The sequence below is a fragment of the Hibiscus syriacus genome, unplaced genomic scaffold, assembly GCF_006381635.1.
Source record: "Hibiscus syriacus cultivar Baekdansim isolate YM2019G1 unplaced genomic scaffold, ASM638163v2 tig00112738_pilon, whole genome shotgun sequence".
Classification (NCBI taxonomy): Eukaryota; Viridiplantae; Streptophyta; class Magnoliopsida; order Malvales; family Malvaceae; genus Hibiscus; species Hibiscus syriacus.
Window position 1 is genome coordinate 4,788,324 of NW_024063392.1, and position 24,735 is coordinate 4,813,058.

The following is a 24,735-nucleotide window of genomic DNA, read 5'->3' on the forward strand; positions in this document are numbered from 1 at the left end:
AAGCAACACCTACAACCATATAGACTAAAACAACCACAATTGAAGAGACAAGATCTAATGGGACTCGTCTTCTTCAGGAGCCCAAGAGTTTGGTTTGAATGAAGGCTCTATCTCATGCACCATGACCTTGAAGAAGTTGTCACCAACCTTTAATTCCACCATCGCATCAATTCTCGCATCAGCCTTTGTGAGGACTTGAATTTTTGCCCGATCAAAGGATGATGGAGACTGACAACTTTCGTCGATAGCTAGTAATAAACCCCACTTATCAGCAATGTTCTTGAAAGCATCCCAATTCCATGCGTAAAAAGGAATACCCTCGCAAACTAACCATACTCGAGAACCACTCTGCGAGAATCTTTGATCTATCGTTCTTCACACTTCTCAAAGAAGCATTGTCTTCGAAAATCATTAAAATCGCATTACCAACAGCTCTCATTAAGGTGAAGCCAGTGAGGCCCTTCGCTTGCATTTGTCTGACGAGATGACCAATTTAGACAAAGTCCTTGCACCACCCCACTAGACAATTGCTCAACACCTGAAGTTTTTCTTCATCTATAATACCTTCAACTTTAAAATGATTCTTCCTCGAAACATCTTCCATCTCGGACTTGCGAAGAACACCTGTCGAGAACTTTCTCCAATAGGAATGTCGAGGTTTGAATTTAGCGAAAGAAACACCAATTTTGATGCCGTCGATACGAGAGCCATTCATTTTTGTGATCGCTCTCCTTGCTTCTTCGATTGATGCGAAGCGAATAAAACCAAAGTGAACTTTTGAATTCCTTTTATTTGGAATAAAAGAATCAAGTACCCGACCATGAGAGCAAAATAAAGATCCAAACCTCTCCCAATGGATCTTCTCTGGTAAATTTTCAACAAATAATGTGAAGCATCCAGACTTGTCAACTCTGTACCCCTTTGTGATTGACTCCCTGGATCCCTCGTGTACAGCATTTACTGCAGACTTGTCATCGCAATACACCGCTATAACAGGCACATGAATACTAGGAGATGCTACAGAAGCTGGATTTGGCAATGGCAGTACTGGAGGAACATGAGAACCTCCATACTTGTCCAAAGCATCAGAATCTGTGACTACAACTCTTTTAACAACAAGATTCTTCCTTGCCATCTCGATGTGCAATAGGGACTTCAACTTAGCATCAAAAACCATTTTCTGAAGGGCATCCTTGGCAGCAACTGCAAATTTAACAGTTGAGAAGAGAGCGAAACCCTTGGGCTTATCTCCCTTGAAGCTCAAATGCGAATCTTCAAAACCTGGAAGCCATCTCAGAAAATTCTGTAGCTCTCTCTCTTTGACATCTTCAGGCAGACCCATAATGAAAATAGTGCGAACTACATCATGATGAGAAGGGTGAGATGGCAGAGAATGAGCGGCTGCAGAGGGTGGAGGAACTTGGACCGGAGGTCTCTGCTGAAGAGAATGGAGGATTCCAGCACCCGACATGTGATGAAACTGTTGAAGTAAAAAATCCAGTGACCAGAAGAAATTCCTGCAAGGTCGGCGATGGAATGCTGTGACTGTCGGCGAAGAAAAGAAGGGTGGAGGTGATGAAGAGATTCCAACAGGAAAAACTTAAGTCTGAGGAAAGAAGAAGTTGCGCAAAAGACCTTCAACTAACCATCAGAGATGGTTTAGAATGGGAGAACACCTTGACAGAACCAAGGTTGTTCTGTTTTTGACTAACCGGACAAAGAAAGAATCTCATATGATGACAGCGAAGTCCGAACGCTAGAAGGGATTAGTTCGCAAGAGAGCAACGAGCCTAATGGAATGAGGGTGAACTGGAGACGGACGCCGGCGTAAATCGATGAAAAATGGCGTTTAGATCTGCGTCGATTGAATGACTTTCTCGTAAATCTGATCTGGAAAATGGAATTAGAGTGAGGAGACGATCTTCCAGAGGAAAAATGACGGCCAACGGATGACAGAGTGTGGTGGCAGATGGACGGCTGTCGGCGGACGTCGGACGGCGTTGGTAAAGATCCTCAGATTGTAATCTTAACTTAGTAAACTAGGAAAATAACTAATTCTAGGGAAAGATACAATCCCTTAAAGTTAGGGATTATAACGACTAAAAGAATATCCAGATAATCCTACATAATATTTCTAATTTTGGAATATGTTTTCTGACAACATCCATAAAAGAACTTATGGGAAAGGGAAATAAACAATTGTCTTCAACTCAACCACCTCTAATATTCTAACTCTCTCAATACTACATACAGACACCATATTAAATTCCATTCGCAAGTGTTAAGAGACAGAAGCTTAAACACTATACACAAACACAGAATCTCACCAACACTAAGACCCTGTAGTTGCGATCTCTGCTCAAGTAAAAGTTTTCAGCTCATATCATCCTCTATCAGGTAAAACAGATGAAATACCATTCTTGGAAGTTTCAAGATTGTCAATGTGAAAAGGACATATACAATGATGGGTCCATGATACTTTCCTTATAAAGAACCTTAATTTTTTTATATATGGATATGTTCTAAACAAATAAAAACACGGGAAAAATTGAGGAAGAAAAGAACAATATTTCCAGGGATTGAAATAAACTATAAACACCAGAATAAGCACTACCAGTTCAGAAACCCAGAAATAAACTATAAACACCAGAAACAATATCCTAAAACATTAAAAAAAGTCAAAAGGGATGCTCAAAAGAAAAAAACAGCAACAGAAGACAACAAAAATGATATAAACCTGCTTCACAATGCTTGACCTTCTATCTGATAATTGTGTACTTAGTGGGCTAACAAGTTGCTTTAAGAGTCCGCGAAAACAAGGATAATCAACCGCACTTGTTTATTTATAGTAGTTTTAATAGTTAAACCCCCCAGGTCTCAGTCCATAAGCTATAAAGGAGGAATATCCATCTACGTTACCTGGACACAAGGTTTATCATATATATGTATGTATCCAATACAATTGTGCTTAATATTTTATGTCTTTCCATATATCCAAAGGACCATACTCTATATCAATATGCAAATATGTATCGGACACATGTACTTTAACAAAAATGAAGAATCCAGGTAACATAGCATGGCATATAAAATTGGATTTTTGATAGCAAATAGATATATAACAGGACAACTTTGGAGAAGTAAAAACCAAAGGGAAATGGGTTAAAGGAAAAGGATAGCCCCAGGAAATTATATACCTGGGTCTTGACATTCCTTTATGTACATAGAAAAGAATATGTCTAGACAGTTTACAACAACCAGTTCTTTAGGACCAAGAATTTTGTTCCAGCACAAAAGGCAGGTGCATTTCTTGAATGTCCATCCAACAATAATTTTTTTTTGATATGAATTGCAGGCCTCATTAAAAATCCCCTTCTTGACTAATGGAACTTTTGAGAATGTTCCTTAATCAGCGGAGGGAGGAAAAGAGTGCCTTAGGATTTTATTGCTCAAGAAACACAGTACATAAAAAACAACCAGCAGACAGACTAAACACCATAAAAATTACAGAACATTTAAAACGACCAGTCCGCCCCTACACAATAGCGAAACTACCACATCCCCTACAACCACAATAAACCAAGACCCTACTGAATGACCTCTAAGGCAATAATGAGTGATCAGCCAATCCCCTGTTTAGCTAAGGTATCAGCCTCACAATTGCATCTCCTCGGTATATGTCTAATAATGATCGCCCTCTCCGAGATTAAGGAAGCAATTTTTTGAACCAGTAAACTAAGAAAAGGAGATGAAGTCGACAGTAAGATCCAATCCACCACTGTCTTACAATCACTCTCAATAATTAACCTTCCTTTAGTCACCCATTCCGACGATAGAAAAAATTCAATGCCTTTCTCTATGGCTTTCATCTCAGCGAGTGGAGGACCTGGACCAACAGCAAGCGAGAAAGACCCAAGGATTTTGCTTTCCGAATCCCTTAAAATGCCACCCATTCCCCCCAACAGCCCGTCCCCACTAACTGCCCCATCAACATTAACTTTAAAAAAATGGAGGGGAGGAGGAAGCCATTCCTGAACCTTCATCCTTTTAGGGTGCCTTGTCTGGTGCTTGTCTACAAGCGACGGGTCTCCTACAAGAGAGTCAACCTGAATGATAACGTTCGGGTACTTAGCAAGGAACCACTTAACCAACCTAAATCTGCATATGAAGAAAAGATTAGGTTTGTCCAGTTTCCAATCATCAAAAACCACCGAATTTCTAGCCTTCCATAGTGACCAAAGAACTACCTCCGGTATAAAGCTCCATATTAATGACTTTGGCCTTAAATCCGACCAGGAACACAACAAAGAGGCTGGATCATTAGGTAAAACTGACGAGACTCCCCATAACCTCCAGAAACTGCTCCATAAATCCCATGCAACCTGACACGAAATAAACAAATGCTGAACTATTTCCTCCTGCTTAGTACATAACGGGCAAGAAACCTCATCCAACGTAACACCCCTTTTTATCAACTCCGATCTGACTGCCAGTCTTTGATGAGAAACCTGCCAGAGAAAAGTTTCGACTCTAGGTGGGGCCAAACCTGACCAAACGAATTTCTTCCAAATGAGACTGCCCCCTGAGTTGGAAGAAAGGGTCAACCTGCAGGCTTTAGCAGTAAACAATCCATCACCCTTTCCCGACCACGCCAAAAAATCATCCACCGAATCAGATAGCCCAACATTCTCCAATAGTGTCATCAGTCGAATCCAGTGCTCCATCTCCCAGTCACAGAGATTCCTTCTCGTATGAATGTTCCAAATCCACTTATTGCTAATTATACTTCCAAACTCTGAAACTTTTCCCCACTTATTGTTAGATAGAGCATATATCCTTGGAAATTGATTTTTTAAGGATTCCTCATTTAGCCACACACCATGCCAGAATACAATCAACTTTCCATTACCTACTTGTATCTTCGAGTGAGATCTTAAACCATTTCCAATTGCGTCCTCTGCCAAGTAATTTCTTGTAATACCCTTCCATATCCAAGAATCCGAAGGAGAGACTACCTTGTTAAGGTCTAAAAACATAGTACTTACATTATGTTTACTGCAAATCATGTTCTTCCAAAGTGAGTCTTTTTCATTTGCGAACTTCCATACCCATTTACCTAGTAGTACTCTGTTAGCGAAATTCAAATCCAAGATTCCCAACCCACCCTCCTCTACGGGATGACAAACCCTTTTCCAATTCACCCAGTGAATTCTGCTTTTTGAAGAACCCTCCCCCCACAGAAAGTTTGCCATAATAGAATTTAGCTTCCTATAAACCTTACTCGGAATTCTGAAAATAGAGAGGAAAAAAATTGGCAGGGAGGATAAAACTGATTTAATCAACACTAATCTGCCCGCCATAGAAAGTGTGGAAGCTTTCCATCCGGATAATTTTTTGTTGAAGCTTTGCATGACTGGCTCCCAAAGAGCCTCTGAGTTCCTTTTTGCACCTAATGGTAACCCTAAATACACTGTTGGAAGAACCCCAACAGCACATCTAATCTCCTTAGCCCATTCATTTAGTACCTCGCCCTCCACATTGATTCCATACAGATTACTCTTCGACATATTCAAATGGAGGCCAGTCATTATGCTAAAAGCTCTCAAGACTCTTTTAATATTGAGAATGTAGGTAGATGAGTCTCGGCAAAACACAATCAGGTCATCCGCAAACTGTAGATGAGTTAGACTGAGGGCATCCGACCTTCCAAAAGCAAATCCCTGAAAAAGTCCCACATCCGCCGCTTTCATCAACATACGATTTAACAGTTCCCCCACTAAATTAAACAAGAGAGGAGACAAACTACATCCTTGTCTCAACCCTTTGCCCATCGAGAACTCCTCTGTAGGAGAACCGTTCACTAATACCGATATCGACGCCATAGAGAGGCAACATTTTATCCAGGAAACCCATCTCTCCCCGAAGCCCATGACTCTCAATAATCTAAAAATAATTGGCCATTCAATCGAGTCATACGCCCTCTGAAAATCAGCTTTGAAAACCACAAGTGTCACACTTTGTGGTTCCTGTAATAACAGGTTGTCATTAGACATATTATAGAAACTACACAAGTATGAACGCATGTTTAGATATATTTAACATACATTTAACTTGTTCAGTTCATCTATATGATGACCATTTTCCAGATTCTGCAAATTTGTAAAGCAAAATGATAATAGGAAATATCATCATAATGACAAAAGAGGAAGGCAGATTAAAAAATCTGTGCTAATTTTACTAGAGTGACTGGAATATGCAGATATTCTGAGATCTTCTTAACAGGTGTATTTAACAGGGTTTGCTGCCTCAGAACTTGGTTTTTAGATTCCATGTCCAACATTTTTTCTTCAAGCCTGCAAAGTGAAAAAAAAGAAACAATGATGACCAAGAGAAAAAGAGAAGAAAGAGAAATACATGAATAACTACAGCTTCACAAAAAAAGCATGCAAAGTTCTACCTCAGATTCTGAGAGTTAACAGTATGAATCTATCTGATCTTTCCTCAGAGAGGGCAGAAACTAACCTGTACATAACAGTCTTCAACTGAACTATTTTTGATTCTGTCTCCAAAGCTTGCTTCAACCTTTCTTCACTGACCTTGTTTGTCTCTTCGAACTTTTCCTCTGTTTCACCAATTTTCTTTTCCAACAAACTTACCATTGCCTGCATAATCAGCACATGGGAAAAATACTATGATACTAGTCTTCTACGAGGTTTAGGAAAAAACTCTTAAGACATCCAATATTCTCACATGTTGACCATATCTTCGTGCAAAACAAAGATGCTAGACTCAACCTCCTCACCTTCAGTTTTTCATTCTCACTGGTAAGCTTCTCCAGCATTATGTGGTCCACCACTGGAACCTGTTGAATTACAGGGACCACCTCAGCTACCCTTCTGGCAGCATCATATTCCTTGGCCAGCAATTCTTTGGTTTCTTTAAACTGAAGTTGCATGTCTTGCAAAGCATACTGTAATTTTGCATTTTCTTTTGTTTTAGCCTCTTCCATGTCAACCTACAGAATAAGGAAAGAATGTATAAATTATGAGAAAAGAAAATTATAGCAGTGCCCCACTAGTAAGGACATTTATATTATTGAAACTATTAAAATTCATTTATATTAATATTCAATTTTTAAATAAATTTAAATGCAAATACATTATTTAATAAATAATTACTTCAGACCAGGCCAACCTAAGAATTAAACATATTAAAGCTCAACCCAAATAAGCAGAATCTGTAGGCAAGGCTCATATAGAGTATAGACATGTAACTAATGCAATAACAATTATCAAGTTATTTGTTTAAAGCAGCTTAAGCTGGGAAGTCAAATACAACTGACAACCACATAACCTACATAATTTGGAGAAAGAGATGATGCATATACAATTTAACACCTTTTCTCAATTAACATAGCAATTGAATAGATATGACACATGCCAAGCACACAAAATCATTCAGTTCAACATCTTCTTACCTCTACTGGATTCACTGTCCTGCAAGCTGTAATCAAAAGAAAGAAAAAAAGCTTCAGGTATTTATTATCATGCATACCCTCATACGTTTCTCCAGTTGTAATCTCCATGTCAGTTCCTCAACTTGCTTTTCCAGTTTGTTCTCGGCAGCTTGCATAGCTCCAGTTTACCTAGCAGCCTGCAAATAACAGCAGAAAATCAGAGTGATACACACATGAAACCAGTTATCAGCATACTTAAGGTTCTAGACATTCTAAGTTGTTTCCCAAAACAGAATTAGCAGATAGAGAAGAAAAACTGTCTGGTTTCTTTTTTTCACCCCATTATGTAAGCTGGTAAGGCAACATATTCTTGATTGTTGATAAGATAGATTTCTCCCGGGCATAGTGTAGAAAACAGACTGTATAGTAGAAAACAAACTATAGGAAACAAACAAGTCTGTTATTTTATTCTTGCATACTTTCAGTAGAAACATATTACATATATATATACAAATTATGCCTCTAAACTAGGAAACTCTAAGTTAGGAAAGATACTAATCCTAGGAGATGTAATCCCTTGAAATAAGGGATTTGAAAAACAGAAAATAATTACAGAATCTCTTGACAACTCATTTCTATAATTCCTACACTCCCCCTCAAACTGGTGTATATATGTTGTATATACCCAGTTTGAATGACAGCTCATCAAAAGTCACTCGTGGAAGGGCTTTGGTGAAAATATCTGCAAGCTATTTCTTCGTTGGAATGTACTGCAGTTGTGCAACTCCATTGTTGACCTTCTCATAAATAAAATGTCTGTCTATCTCAATGTGTTTCGTTCTATCATGCTGCACTGAGTTTTTTGCTATACTCATAGCTGATTGATTGTCACTAAAAATTTCAAAATTCTTCTTGTCATCTAAGTCCAGTTCTGTGAGCAGTCTTTTAATCCACATTCCTTCACATATTCCGAGAGCCATTGCTCTAAACTCTGACTCAACACTACTTCGAGAGACAACAACTTGTTTCTTACTTTTCCAAGTCACCAAATTACCCCAAACGTAGGCACAATAGCCACTAACTGACCTTCTATCAATTAATTCACCTCCCCAGTTTGCATCCGTATAAACCTTCACTGTTCTGTCTTGATTTTTCTAAATATAAGTCCAGCTCCTGGGGTAAACTTCAAGAACCTTAGAATTCTTTTAACAACTTCCAAATGTTATTCTCGAGGATCACTCATATGTTGGCTGACAATGCTCACTGAGTATGCAATATCAGGCCTGGTCAGTGAAAGGTAGATCAACTTCCCAACTAACCTTTGGTAGGTTTCCTTGTTTATTGGATTTCCAGTCCGGTCCTTGCAAAATTTCAAGCCTGGCTCCATTGGAGTTTCAACTGGTTTGCAGTCGAGCATCCTTGTTTCTGCAAGAAGATCCAAAACATACTTACGCTGGTTTATGACCAGCCCTTCTTCGGACCTTGCAACTTCCATACCCAGGAAATACCTCATACTCCCTAAATCCTTGGTTTCAAACTCCTTTGCAAGATTCATCTTTAGCTTTTCTATTTCTTCTATATCACTGCCAGTTATAATCATATCATCTACATAGACAATTAGGAGGGTTATCTTACCACTCCGTGTAATTTTTCTGAATAATGTGTGATCCGCTTGGCTTTGTTTAAAACCATTTTGTGTCATAGCCTTAGCAAATCGATCAAACCAAGCCCTGGGAGACTGTTTTAAGCCATATAAGGATTTATTGAGCTTGCACACAGTTTTCTTAGTGACCTTTCCTTCTAATCCGGGGGGGACCTCCATGTATACTTCTTCTTCAAGGTTCCCATTCAGAAAAACATTCTTTATGTCCAGCTGATGCAATTTCCAGTCCATGTTAACAGCTACTGATAACAATATTCTGATGGTATTCAATTTTGCAACCAGTGCAAAAGTCTCCTGGTAGTCGATGCCATAGGACTGAGAAAAACCTTTAGCAACCAGCCTTGCCTTGTATCTTTCCACACTCCCATCCGAATGATATTTCACTGTGAATATCCTCCTACATCCAACAGCTCTCTTCCCTTCTGGCAAATCTGTCAAACTCCATGTCTTATTCTTTTGTAACGCTTTTATATCCTCTTCCACAGCCTTTTTCCACTCGGGAGATTGAAATGCTTGTCACATTTCTTGGGATTTTCACACTGTTAATGCTGACAGTGAAGGCCCTGAAATTAGACTGTAATTTCTCATATGCAACATACTTATTTATAGGATGAGCAGTGCATTTTCTTACCCTCTTCCTAATAGCAATAGGAAAGTCATCAAGATCAACAGTAGTAGCCTCTTGGTAACCATCATTACCTTCTGTTTCAAATGCAACAGGATCCGAATCTGGTTCTTGACTTTCAGAGGCAACAGGATCCGAATCTGGTTCTTGGCGAATGCTAGGCTGACTGATTTCTTCAGCAACATCTTTCCTTCTTCTTGAGTAAACACTGAGTTGTTTCGGATGGGGAGTTGTGGTTTCAAGGTCATTGTTAGGTGCATTTTTGGTAGTGGTGGAAGGGGTTTTGCACGGACTAGAGTTATGAGGTAAGGAGAAAGGTAATTCATCAGAGTTATTTAGGTTATTCCCATCACCCTCACTAGGAACTGGAATTGTGCTAGCCGGCTTTGGAGAGACAATAATAAGTAAAGAAAGGATAGGCTGTAAAGAAATATTGGTTTGAACAGGCTGAAATTCCTTGTAACTCTCCCCCTGAATTTCTGTTCCCGAAAAATAATGTTGGTTTTCAAAAAATGTAACATCAAAGGAGACATATGTATTTTTTGTGGAAGGTGAGTAACACTTGTAACCCTTCTGACTCGAAGAATAGCCCAAGAACACACACTTTATGGACTTAGGATCTAATTTCCCTCTGTTGTGGATATGAACAAAGGCTGTACACCCAAACACCCGAGGAGAAAGACTTGAGTTTAAATGTTTAAAATGGGAAAAAAGCTGAAACAGAACCTTAGTAGGAATTTTGAAATCTAAAGTCTTACTTGGCATTCTATTGATGAGGTACATGGCTGTAAGAAGAGCTTCCCCTCAAAGATACTTAGGAGCATTAGCAACAAACATAAGAGACCTAGTAACCTCTAGAAGATGTCTATTTTTCCTTTCTGCTACCCTGTTTTATTGAGGTGTGTTGACACAAGACGTAAGGTGAACAATGCCTTTTTCCTTAAAGAAATACCCAAGAGTTTTATTCAAATACTCACTCCCATTGTCACTCCTCATAATTTTTATTTTTGTGTCAAATTGGGTTTCAACTTTTTGATAAAAACAGACTGTAGAAAGAAAATAGATTGTATAGTAGAAAACAAACTGTAGGAAACAAACAAGTCTGTTATTTTATTCTTGCATACTTTCAGTAGAAACATATTACATATTTATATACAAATTATGCCTCTAAATTAGGAAACTCTAAGTTAGGAAAGATACTAATCCTAGGAGATCTAATCCCTTGAAATAAGGGATTTGAAAAATAGAAAATAATTACAGAATCTCTTGACAGCTCATTTCTATAATTCATACACATAGGCTAGAGAAAACTTCAGCAATCAAACTCAAATTTGAAGAAGAAAATTATATCTTAGCAGGGATACAAATTTTTTATTGTTCTGTTATCAAATTTAAGCAAAGTGGCCATAAAGAACAACTGTTCCAACTGCAAAGAATTTTTAAAGATCTAGAAGCAGAAGAGAAGAGAGATTTCCTAATTGATTTTATGAAAAAAAAGGTTCTGCTATAAATGCAAAATATGATAGAGATAGGAATACCATCTTAAGCTTCCTCAGTTCTTTTCGAGCAATTCTAACTCTCCATGCACATTGTGTTGTAATTACCGCTTTCTTCAACTTCTTATAATGCAATTGGGCCAAGAACTTACATTGGCTCTGATATATACAAAAAATGTCATTCCAAGCTAAAGTAAGTAATATAAAACAAAAGGAGGGTTAGTATCTCAAAGAAAAGTTGGAAAAAAAATCATTCCATGTACAGCATGTCATAAGAAAAAATTAACCTGAATTATAGTTGCTGCTCTGGACTGCCTTCTGAAGCATAGCTCATTGCGAGCCGTCATCCCCCTCATAACTGTCTGAATGGAAACAGCAGAGGAACACAATCCTTTCAAAGTCTTCCTAGCAAGATGCGTACACAAATGTCTCTGGATCCTCAAACTTGCAGCTTCTCTTCTCATGTCATCATAAACTTTACGAGCAAGTTGTCCTAAAATCAGCACAGACAAAAACTATCAACAAATGTATATAATACCAAAAGTCTTAATAGGGAGTAAATTTTAATTATTTCACAACAGACACACACAGAAGACACAAATATACCTCTGCGGACAGATTGAATCAGTAATGCAGATCGACTGAGCATGATAAAGCTTCTGCGAGCCAAGTAAGAACGAATTTTCCTCTGGATAATGCTAGCAGATCTTCCTAAGACTTCACTCCTACTAGTATCTAGTTCAGCCATCTGACCAGCCCTGAGAAAAACTTTTGTCTTACCGATCTGCAGAAAATAAACTGACATCAGTATGGTCTTTCCCAAAAACCAACTAGAACGTATATGTATAGAACATTTGAGTAAACAATAAAACAATGGAAGCATATACAATTTGGAACAAGGAACTAACTCCCATTCGGAAGCAGCATTTATCAATTCCATGTGTACTTATGCTACAAATGCTCACGCTCACAAGCAACAGTAAAACTAAACTTGAGCATGAATCCAACAACCTAGATTCTGTACAAGAATGAAACCTCATTCAGAAGCAACATGAATAAAAAAAGTACTTTTCTCTTTGCTCACAGTTGCCAGCTTCTGGAAATTTCTTGCCTTTGGGCCCAGTTTCTATTGTTTCCTAACCTAATCTAAACTTGAGCACTTCCTTCCACCCAATAACATGTTAATAGTCTTCACCCAATAAACAGACGAGTTGAGTGGAATCTCCTAGGTATTATTATTGTTAGTGGGCATAAACCAAATGTCAAACATGAATATTTTCCTAATGAATGTCTGTATGCTATATCTTTTGACATGTTGATGACATGGTTAATTTACATAACATCCATCCTAATGAAGAGGAAATCTAGTATTTCCAAGGAAACTCAATTGACTAAAAAAAGATTGTTTGAATGTCCAGATATTAACCTGATACCCTTGAAATCCCACCTTCTCAAGAAGCTTCTTGCAAGCAGCAACCTCATCAAAACTAACATGTATAGAGTAAAGTTTTGAAGAATGTCTTGAGAGCCAAGAAAACTATTAACTTACCTTCCATCCAAAACTTCAGTTGCAAGGAGGCCAAATCGGTCTACAAATTCAACAAATGGTTTTAGAGTAGGGTATCCAACACAACTAATCCTGATTGCCTCCATAACACCCTGATATGAAATAAACAATGAGAATAATCTAGGCAAGCAGATCTAATTAAATAGATACCAATATATATTTCAACTCAACCACATAGAATGTCATCATTCTTACCCCACACTGTAGTTGTTGTAGAACATTTATGTTCTCAAATATTGAAGGCCTAAGAAGATTATTGGGCTTTACACAGTGTATGTAATGTGGTTCTGTGGAACTCAGTGCTTCAAGTAATGATTGTAATTGTTGCTGTATAATACAAAAAAAGATAACCACTTTCTAACTCACTAGACTGGAAAAAGGTAATAATCTGCCTTTTAAGAAACAAAAATACCAGCATACCTTAAATCGAGAACCTAATGATGAGAATTTTGATGATTTGGAGGATTCCTGCTAAAGGTGGAAATAGACCAGAAACAAAAGAGCATCTGGAAGCAGTCAAAAGGGCCTGATGTTCAGCAACAACATAATCTTTGTTCTTGTCCAGGAATAATTCAGTTTGATAAGTGGTTTTCTGTTCGAGATCATAAACAGAAATCCATTCACTTCTAACTCTATAATTTCTTTCTACATCATGAATTTACAAAACAATAGAAAATAAACTTACATCGCCAACATAATGGCAAATTGTAAAAATTGTAAAGTCACTACGGGACTTACTCAATTTACTTTCCTGAAGAAGCAAAATGATCGGTTTGCATCTACTGACTAACCTAGCTACTGCTCGGATTTTTTCCTTTTTCCCAAGCCCCCTAATATTCCAGGAAATGATATTAAGAAGAGACATAAAAAATGATCAAAGAAACCCTTATCCACCCGAGAACAGCACTCAAGACCCCCTTGAAGACCCTTCCAACTCCAACTTCATAATCTCATCTTCCAGAACATAATGCCCCCCTTTAAAAGAAATCCCTAACATATCACAAACCTCCCTGGTGGCCATGGCTTCATTTCTAGCAATATCTGCGGATTGTGAATATTCTGAATTAACACTATCTTGATCCAAAGAATCCCTGACCAAACCCCTATCCACCCTTGTAAAAACTCTATTGTGAAAACTAACAGAGACTTCACGCTCCGAGCAATCACTACCAAACCTGCTTCAAGCAATCCTTAATTTCCTATGATTGCCAAGACAACTTGGCCGAGATAAAAATTGAACCGAGTTTTTAAAACAAAGCCCCATATTTCCCCCTGTTTGACGTTTATCGTTCATATGAAACACTGAGCTGGTCCCACCTTGATTCACAACTGAATCTCTTACATTCGCGCTGGAGGATTTGATAACGTTACGGACTAATTGAATGTCATCCTATACCAACTTCAACTTATTAGATTCAACATTTTGTTCATCAGTATTAACCCCCATCTGTTGGGTTGCAGTAATTAATTTATTTGGAACCTGGTTCGAGTCCCCACAACTCTGTCCAACATATAACAACTGATTGAAATCATCAGCCGATACACTTTCTAGCTCTTCATTCAAGTGTGCACCTCCCTTAAAGGCCAAAACTGCATTATCAACCGAGAAGTTAGAATCCTTCACACCAAAACCCACGTGCACCCCACTTTGTTTTAAATTCTCCTCACAGACAACTGGCATCCCATTTACTTCTACCAAATCCATAGAAGTGATTGCTCCCATTATCTTGGTCAGCAATTCCGTGCCCCAAGGCGACATCCCCCATACTTAAATTCCTTTCTCTCCCACCCAAAAAAGCCTCCGACACATCCTGCTGACCTGGAACTCCACCTGGTACTGTCCTCTCCGAACATAAATTATCATCCCCAAGACTATTTAAAAATACTTTCCCTCTCACACTCCCATTGACACACATGCCACCCACATTTGAAACATCCTTGCCCCACGCTTCTACACTGTTCTGAGAGTCTGACACCACCTGTATGCCCGTCTGCCCATACTAATGTTCGACCTCTGCCTCTTGACTCCCGTCCGACGAGAAGTCCTCCCCAGGATCCACTGTTCCGACCCCATCAGTTGCATCATCTAAAGCCGGGGAAAAATCTTCACTACCTTGCACCTTGATCTTAATACAAAACGCTCTTCCTAAAGTATTAACAATGACATGGGGAGGAATATCAAACGGACTTTCCACCCTCAACAGCATATGCGCCACCCTGCAGTCCACTCGATGGACTGTTTGCTCCTTAATCTTCAAAGCTTGCCTCATCTCGAAGCCAAACTTGTAAAAAATGAATCTGACCAGCAGTTTAATGGAACCCCCATCAAAGAAACTTCACAGTACGGTAGTGTCACATCATTCTCGTCCAAAACAAGCTCCAACCTTTCAAACCAGAAAGATAAAGTCTCCCACTTTCCTTCCATCATTGCAACTTTCTCCTCGACTGTTTGGAAAACTACTAAGCAGGAGCCTTTTGCATACCCCCACCGAACCACCTTGACATTGATTCCTTCAGTTCTTAGAGCCCTCTGCACGAATTCAACTTCAAAGATTGTCTTACATATACCTATTTGTGATGATCTCAACCATGTCCTATCATCCACAAGAACAAATATTTGCATAGGCCTCTTCTTCTCCCTCTTCTCTCCAAACCTACTCACTTTCTGCTCCTCCGTTTTTTTCGTTCCCACTACCGTATCCTTGTATGACCTACCATCATACAACCTGCTCATCAACATCTTTTTCCCTCCATCGTCCACTATGGATAAAAATCTTTTCCCTATCGCCACCTCTTCTCCTGTGTCACTAGCCCCCAGCACGCTATTCCGATTCTTCATCGATGGAAAACTATTCCTCTTATATTTTTCACTCGACACAGTTATACACCTCCCATCGACCCAGACCTTGTTCATCCTTTCTATTGCATAAAGCAGATCCTCCTTACTTGCACACAAAAGCAAAAGTACACTCCTTGTACTTGGGTCTCCTATTCATTAACGGAATGAACACCTTGATCACTTTAGTATAAAAACTAAAACGTTCCCATAACGCACTTCTAGTCACTCTCCTACTAAGGTTATCCACAAAGGCTACCCATAGAACTCCTCCAGACACAAATCTACCCCTTCCTGAAGAGGCACTTCCAACCGAATTCTCTCTCACTCTCTCTCTAAACATTCTCTCTCTCTCTCTCTCTAAACATTCTCTCTTACTCCCTCTAAAACATAGAAAGCGTTTATGGATTTTAAACGTCTGGTACAGCTTCTGAGCAAATGTTTCATGTGTTGATCTTGGAAACATGCTGTTAAAATTTTAAAGAGGAACAAAAAAGAGAGGAAAAAACCTCAGCAAGAGCACCACAACAGTCAGATATTATTATTAATATAGTAAAGTAACTGAAAGAAATCTTAGTCAAATCTGTAGATGTCAAAAATAAGTAAAAAGCTCACTACATCTTACCAAGCCTCATCTAGAAGAGCAATTATGCCACCTGGTTTCTGAAATCAAAAACATGAAAATTTTAAAATATATATAATAAATCAAATAACGAGCAAAAAACGCATGGATCATGTAACAAGTTTAATTTGTTGATTTGTTCACTCAAAGTCCACTGCTATACAGGACTATGTTAGGTAAGAATATCAACAACTCAAATAAAAAACTTTTACAATATTGTCTTTTGCGCGTGTTACTGATTTATAGGCTAAATGTTAGGATTAATATATTGTACTCAATGTAGGATATTACATAGTTAATGTAGGATATTACTTTGCATATTATAGGACCTCTGTACTTGTATATGTACTCATAATGTTGATGAATAAACATATGAGAAAGCATTCTATTTTAAAAATTCTACATGGTATCAGAGGTTAAAGAACTAGAGAACTAGGAGATATTTTCACAAAGGCTCTTAAAGAGGTCCAGATTGATTATTTATGTAACAAGTTTAGGCATGTTTAATATATTTGCTCCAACTTGAGGGAAAGTGTTGCAAATTGGTAGGCTAAATCTTAGGATTAATATATATTGTATTTAATGTAGGATATTACATGGTTAATGTAGGATATTACTTTATATATTATAGGACCTTTGTACTTGTATATGTACCTATAATGTTGATGAATAAACATATGAGAAATTATTCTATTCCAAAATTCTATGGCGTGCAAAGGAAAGGAAAATACAATTACAAGCACATAGGAATGCACGAAAGCGATCATCTCATTAGAAAAAACATGATTTCTCAAGGACAAAGATAACGAAAATTACAGCCATATCATAACTCAAGAAGTTCACACCAAAAAGTCCCAAAGAGGGATCCAACAATAATTAATAAATCCTTAAGGACAATCCTAAAAGAATACAAGAATGAAACTAAAATAAGATTTAAAACTCGGTTAATATAACAAAAGAATTTAATCCAATAGAATTAATCCATCTTATCTCTCTAGATTTCTCTTTCACATCTTTCTTCCACCAAATTGCTTATCCTGTTTTCAAGCTAAAAACTTTACAACAGAATCCTCATCAATCAGGTCTTTCACATATTTTAACATTTTCCATTGAATAAAGCATCAAAGATGTCACTACCAATTGTTCTATATTGCATGAAAATAACAATAACCCAAGACAATCATTTGATATTCCATCGAGTAAAAATTAAAAGTAGTGAGAGAAGCTCCAGCTTCTCTCTAACCCAGGCGTTTTCAAATTTCAAATTTCCAGGGGCAGAGGGAGAGAGAAAATATGAGTGTCGTTTATACAGCCCTCACGACCGTCATCCATCGTTAGCCTTCTACCGTCTATCGCTTGTCGTCCGCCGTCCTCCGACCACCATCCACCGCCGTACTCTGACCTCCTATTGACGCCGTTTTTCTCAAGGATCTTCGTCTACCCAAAGCATTTCCTTAATCATGGTTCTTTTTGTTAGATTCCTCTTCAATCGGAGCAAATCTACTTGCATTTCTCCGCCGTTCTTTTCCACCAGCAGTCTTCCGAGTTTCGATTCAACAGTTCCACTGTGCTCGCCGGAAGCTCGTGACAAAAACCCAAGTACTCTACTGTGAATACCCACTGCCGTTCAACGGAAATCTTCCTGAGAAAAACTTATATTTCCAGATCGCCGTTGCTGGCTCTAGGTTTTCACATACGAAGGCATATCTTCCCTATCATTATACTTCTCTGGTTTTTCGTTCAAATCTACATTAAAAAATGACATCCAAGAATCGTGTGGCAGTAACAGAGGATCGAGCAGAAACCTCAGCTCGTCAGAATAAAAATTGTCGTCAGTCCGAGATAGAGGAAAATGAGCTCATTAAGCCTTTGAAAAAAATCAGATTTTAAGGCGAAACGGGTGGATTTTATACTGTCGAAGGTGACTGAAGCAAAGCAACGAAATCAGAGACATGGGCAGCAGACAAGGACTGTGCAGAAATCAGAGGAGGAGAGGAAGAAGCTGAGTAGTACAGTGGCAGCGGATGAATATGAGAGGATGGTGTTGGTGACAAACAAGAATAGGGATGATTCGTTGGTTGAAGCAAGGAGCGTGGAAGAGGCCATTGCGCAGATTTCTAAGGTGGAAATCCTACCACAGGATTCCCATGGTCTTAATCACTGGTGGAAGAAAGATTATCCAAGAATCAACAATGGGTATAGAACTGGCTGCTTTACGTTATACATTGTTAATTTACCAGAGAAGATCCATTGAAAGCGGTTTGGATCGTTATTTTGCCCATACGGTCAGGTTATTGACGCCTTCATTCCAACAAAAAGGAATTCAAAGGGGTTTCGGTTCGGTTTCATTCGCTTTGCAAAGATTGGAGAAGCCAGGAGAGCGATCTCAAAGATGAATGGCGCTCGCATTGATGGTAGTAAAATTGGAGTCTCTTTTGCCATATACAACCCAAGACATTCTTTTTGGAGAAAGTCTTTGCCTGTGGTTCACCAAAAGCATGAGAGGGAAGATGTTACAAGTAACAATCTCCATACAGTAATCGGTGTGGTCGACGAAGCTAAACTTCAAGTTTTGGATAACTGCCTAATGGGGTGGTGTAAGAACTATACCAAAATAGGCGATCTTGCTAGCCAAATGCAAGATAAAGGTCTCAATGGTTTCTCGTTAATGAGGGCTGCTGGGAATGTAGTTCTCATGATATTCGAGGACTCTGCTTTGCTGAGAAGGGTTAAGAATGAACAATCAGAGAATCTTGCAGAGTGGTTTTCCAGAGTTGAACCTTGGTCGGAGAGTCTAGTGGTTCAATGCCATCGAGTATGGGTTGTTTGCGAAGGGATTCCGTTTCACGGGTGGAATTGGGGTACGTTCAAGAACATTGCGGCTAGGTGGGGCGAACTAATATCAATTGATGAAAGCTCTCAGTTTGCTTCATCTTTTGATCGTGCAAAACTTCAAATCCTCACAGAGTCTAAAGTGAGAATTGATGAGTCGTTGAGTTTGAAGGTCGGCTCTAATTTATATGAAATCATGGTGCATGAAGTTGAGCCTTCTTTCAAACCAACTTCTTGGACCCCTGAGGAAGTCGATGATTCTCCAGATCTGACTTATTCTCTCGGGGATACATCGGAGAATTCTTTGTCAGGATCGTCAGTGTCATCCTCAGGTTTAAATTGCCCCGTCGAAGATGTTGCAATTGAAGGTACCCAATTAGAAGAGGTTCCACTCATAAAGAGTGTCAAAAGTGATGAGAATTCGAGTATTAAATTGGGGTTACACACAATGGAGGCTGTGGATTTTGATGGAGTTAGCCTCAGGGCCTCAGAAGATGTTCTTATGATGGGTCTCTTTACTTCTCATAGTTCATCTAGTGATGCAATTCAATTAATGGAAGACACCCCAGTAGTACCCCCTATCCCTGGGAAATTTAGAACTAATCGTGTGGTGAAAAAACGCAAGAAAAAGAAAAGAGTTTTGAATTAAGTGGCAATGATACTTTGATTGAAGGGAAGTAAGTGTGGTTTTGGTTCATTGAAGACATCTTATTGAGCTGATTTTTTGGTGATTTAGAATCATGCTGGTATTTTGTGGAGTTCCCTTCAAAGGCGGATGTTTTTGGTTTAATGGTTTCAGGTGTTGTTTTCTTGTATGTTATATCATTAACTGTTGGGATGTTTTCCTTTTGATGGAGGTTTTTTTAGGTATAGGATGGATGCCTCTAGATTTTTATGGTCGAGAAAGCGAGAGTTTTAGGTGATTATGTTTCATGTAAGGGCATCTATCCTCGTTTGAGGGTATTTCATGGTATCGTATGTAATGGGTGTTTTATTCAATGAAATATGAGGTACTCTTTTCTTCCTTCCAATGTTCGTTAACATACTTCTTAGTATGTGAACGAATACGAAGGGAGTTTTTAATGAGACTTCCAACTTCTATAAAAAAAATTGAAAATAATAATAACTCATCCACCATCCAACTAGGGGTGTTCAATCGGTTAATTCGGTTAACCGACCAAACCGAATTGCCCAAAATCCATTAACCAAATTTTTTTCAACAAATATTAACCGCACCGAACTAGGTTTGGTTAATTGGTCGATTGACTGAATTAATCGATATATTGATTATTGGAGGAAAAAGGGGCTAAAAGGTGTTGTTTTTAAAGTCGACTTCCGTAAAGCATATGACAGTTGAATGGCCAATTCTTCTAAGAATCATGAAGCAAATGGGATTCGGCGAGAGATGGTGTTCGTGGATCTCGTACTGTTTATCCTCTGCGTCAATTTATGTCCTTGTGAATGGCACCCCCACTAAGGAGATTCCGATGTCAAAAGGGTTAAGAAAAGGATGTAATCTCTCTCCATTATTGTTCAATCTAGTAGGCGAGTTACTTCATTTGATGTTGGCTAAAGCTGTTGATCTGGGCCTCTTCTATGGTTTCTCTATTGGAAGGTTAGAAAATCCTTGTCAGTTGTCACATCTTCAGTTCGCAGACGACTTAATCATTTTCTGTCGTGCTTCCCTTGGACAAATTAGAAACGTTAAAAGAGTCTTGAGAATTTTCAGCTTAATGGTTGGGCTTCATCTGAATTTAGCGAAACGTAATCTTTATGGAACCAATATGGATGTCGACATCCTTAAAGATTGGGCCTTGTCCATAGGTTGCTCTTTGGGTTCTTTCTCTACGGAGTATCTAGGGTTACCATTAGGAGCAAAGAAGAATTCAAATATTCTGTGGGATCCGGTTATTCAGAGGTTCAACAAAAAATTGGTTGGGTGGAAAGCTTCTTCACTATCCATGGCTGGCAGATTGGTGCTTCTGAAGTCTGCTTTGTCTTCTCTTCCGATTTTCTTCCTATCAATCTTCAAATTGCCGAGCAAAGTTAGTCAAAAGCTTAATTCATTGATGGCTAGATTTTTGTGGGGTGATGGATCAGAGAAAAACCGTATCCATTGGGTGAATTGACAAACGGTTTGTCGTCCGATTGAACATGGAGGACTGGGGGTTTTGGAATTAAATTTAGCTAATCGGGCTTTGTTGGGGAAATGGATTTGGAAGTTTGCAAATGAGAAAGACACCATGTGGAAAAAACTTAATTTGTAGCAAATATAATGTAGACAGTTTGTCTACGTCAGTAAGTGTATTCTCCCCAAGACTCTTAGATATGGAAAGGTATGGTCAACAACTTCTTAAAGAACGATTCGACTGGAGAGAGTTTAAGATCTCATTTTAGGTTCCAAGTGGGAATGGTAAGTCAATATCCTTTTGGAATGAAGTTTGGGTAGACAATACCCCTTTGAAAATTCAATTTTCGAGAATTTTTGCATTGTCTTCAAATAAATCGGGTAATGTGGTTGATTTTGGTTGTTATGATTCTAATGGTTGGTCTTGGAATATACAAACTAGAAGAAATTTGTGTGACTAGAATTGAAACAATGGTTGGATCTAATGATTAAATTGAGCAACATAAAGTTGTCTGAGGCAGTGGATGATTTTCTATCATGGTCTGGGAAGGGAGATGGGTTGTTTTCGCTGAAATCATGTAGAATGACTCTAGCTAAGGATCATGTGGAGAGTTCTTTTTGGAAGAAATGGGTATGGTTGGGGTTGGTTCCTCCAAGAGTAGAAACTTTTCTATGACAAGTAACTCACCAAAAATTGGCAGTGAAATCAGAGTTGAAGAAAAAGGGGGTTCCCTTGGCAGACAGTGATCTTTGTTCGCTATGTAAATAGAATGAAGAATCTGTCCAGCATTTGTTTATTTTAAGCTCAGTTGCCTGGGAGATTTGGAATAAGTTCTTCATGTTTTGGGATGTTTGTACAGCTTTGCCTCGTGACCCTCCATCCCTCCTTAGTTCTTGGTCTGATTTGATGGCAAATTCTATGATCAGGAAATTTATTCCTGGTGTTGTTCTTTGGTCTATTTGGAAACATAGAAACTCTAATGTCTTCGAGAACCGGGACCTAGACAGGTATTCCCTCTTCTTCATCATCAGATTTAGATTAGCTAAGTGATTTTTAGCCAATTTCCATCAAGTTTCCATCTCGGTTGATTCGTTGATTGTTGATCCCTCTCTAGCAGACGGGATCAAGTGCTCAAAGGTTCAGAGTTGGTCTTTGCAGAGATGGCTTTCTGCTCATGTGGGTTTCTTCAAGTTCAATGTTGATCGAGCTGTTAGAAAAGATGGGTTGGCAGGTGGCATAGGGGGCATTCTTAGAGATTCAAATGGCTTCACTCTAACGTCGTTTTCAGAAAGTGTCGGACCAGGCCCTCCTCCATTAGCCGAATTGAAGGCAATTATCTTATCAAAAAAAGGCAATTAGAAAAGTAACTGAAATTTTCTTTTCCTCAGTTTGGTTAACTAAGGGTAGATTGATACTGGAGAGTGATTGTAAAACAGTTGTGGAATGGATCCAGTCACCTTCTTCAGCTCCTGTGTACTTTAGTAATATAGTCAAGGAAATAGTGTCTTTTGTAATGTCTAGGGCATTAATAGTGAAGTTTATTCCTAGGGGTTGCAATTGGGAGGCTGATAAGTTAGCTAAAGAAGGGGTTGGGTGATTATTTGAATACATCTAGGATGTTTTCTGCGTATTTAGAGGATAGTCTTTTCTGATGTAATACAAAGGATTATTGTTGTTCTTATGTTATATCAATAAAATGAGATACTCTTTTCCTCCTTCCGCTAGTTGCTTCTTTCCTTTATGAAAGGCACAAATATGAAGGGTTTTTTTTAATGAGACCTCCTACTTTTATCAAAAAAAATAATAGTAATATATTATATATTATATATTTAATATTTTAAGTTAATTCGGTTAAAACCGAAGTTTAAACACCCTTAAAGCTAAATAATAAATATTTAATAAATTTGGTTAATTTGGTTAATTAACCAATTTCGAACCGAATTAACTAATAACCAAAGTTAAAAAAAAACCATTAACCGTTAACCAAAATTTCAGTTTTGTCGGTTAATTCGATTTTAACCGAAAAATGAACACCCCTACACCTAATATGTAATGAGAGTTCGGCACTCTGTCTTGCCAAAAGGCAATTTCATTTGTCAAGGAGAAGATCGAAAGATCTTGAAAGTAAGGAGATGTGACCACTACATTACATATATTGTTCATTCACCACATCTACTTGTGTTCAATGAAAACTTAGAATGCCAGATGGATGCAACAAAAACTGGAACCGTATCAAATAATTAGGTGCAAGGGTGCATAGTAATAGTAGGCTGTAACTTAAATTTCCTTTAATACAGATATACAGTCAACAGCACAGTACCAACTCCACAGCTATAGAAAGATTAACTTGAATGGGGATGAACATTGGAGGTACAGATGAAATAATACTGAAATAGTCTTTAAAAGGCCACCCAAATAAATTGAAGAGGTAGATCCAACAGACCTTTTCAATGAGGTCCAGAACATCCTGATTATCCACAAACTCAATGTAGCTCCAATTAATCTCTTCTTTAGTATATTCTTCTTGCTCCATTTTGAAGACATGCTGAGGAGCCAGAAACTTATGCATCACAAACTACGAAACAAATAATGAGATATGTTAAGCATGGTGTAAGCATGTTTTCAGACACAAACCTGGTTGAAATGCTGCTGCAGTTTCTCATTGGTCAAGTTAATGCAGAATTGATCAAAACTGCAAAAGCAAGAGATACATCAACATCAGATAAACGGTAGCAAATAGCACACATCTAACAAGATCACAGTCTCTTATTTTTAATCACAACTAAATTTATTTATTGCAGAGAAGCACAATTGGAACTCATTCTGTGAACTCTCAAATCACTGCCATGTTTTAAAAGGCAAAATTTGGTGAAAGAATACGCTTCCTAAAATCAAAACGTCTTTTAGTCTCAATTAATGCATGACTACCACAAGAGTTTTAAATGTGCCTCATTTATACACAACTTCCATTTCAATCCATTGGTTTCAGAAAACCATCTTCAGTCAATCATAAAATATCCAACACCCCAATTAAGCACCTGTTTGTCTTGAAACTCTCAAATCCGTAGATATCCAACACCCCAATTAAGAACTTCGAGTCAGGATCTTGACCAATTGAGCTATTTATTTTATCCACAATCCTGTTGGGAAAAAAAAGGAAACCCATTGTCTAATAAAAATCTCCACAACTGAACAAAACACCAAATAATAAGCACAGTCAACTCTGAAATGTCATCCTCAAACAGAAAGAATGAACCGTACCAGTCAAACAACCTCGAGTACACAATTTTAGCCAAGGCATCTCTACTAAGTGCAGCAGATTCTGGATCCAGCCATTTTGTAATGGTTTCATCACGAGTTACAATTATACGCTTGCAAAGAGAATCTTCTAGTAACTTCTCATCACACCTAAAAAAATAACAGCATTTAAATGATCCATTTATTATCTTACAAAGCACATGAAGTGAACAAATATCAAAGAATTATGTCTTTCAGTATATGCTAGTGAA

General features: G+C 38.3%; 1 pseudogene; it reads right to left on the reverse strand.

Annotated features, from left to right (window-relative positions):
• Window positions 1-3,620: 3,620 nt before the first annotated feature.
• The window catches only part of LOC120183056, a 37,535-nt pseudogene continuing 16,420 nt past the window's right edge, over window positions 3,621-24,735 (reverse strand).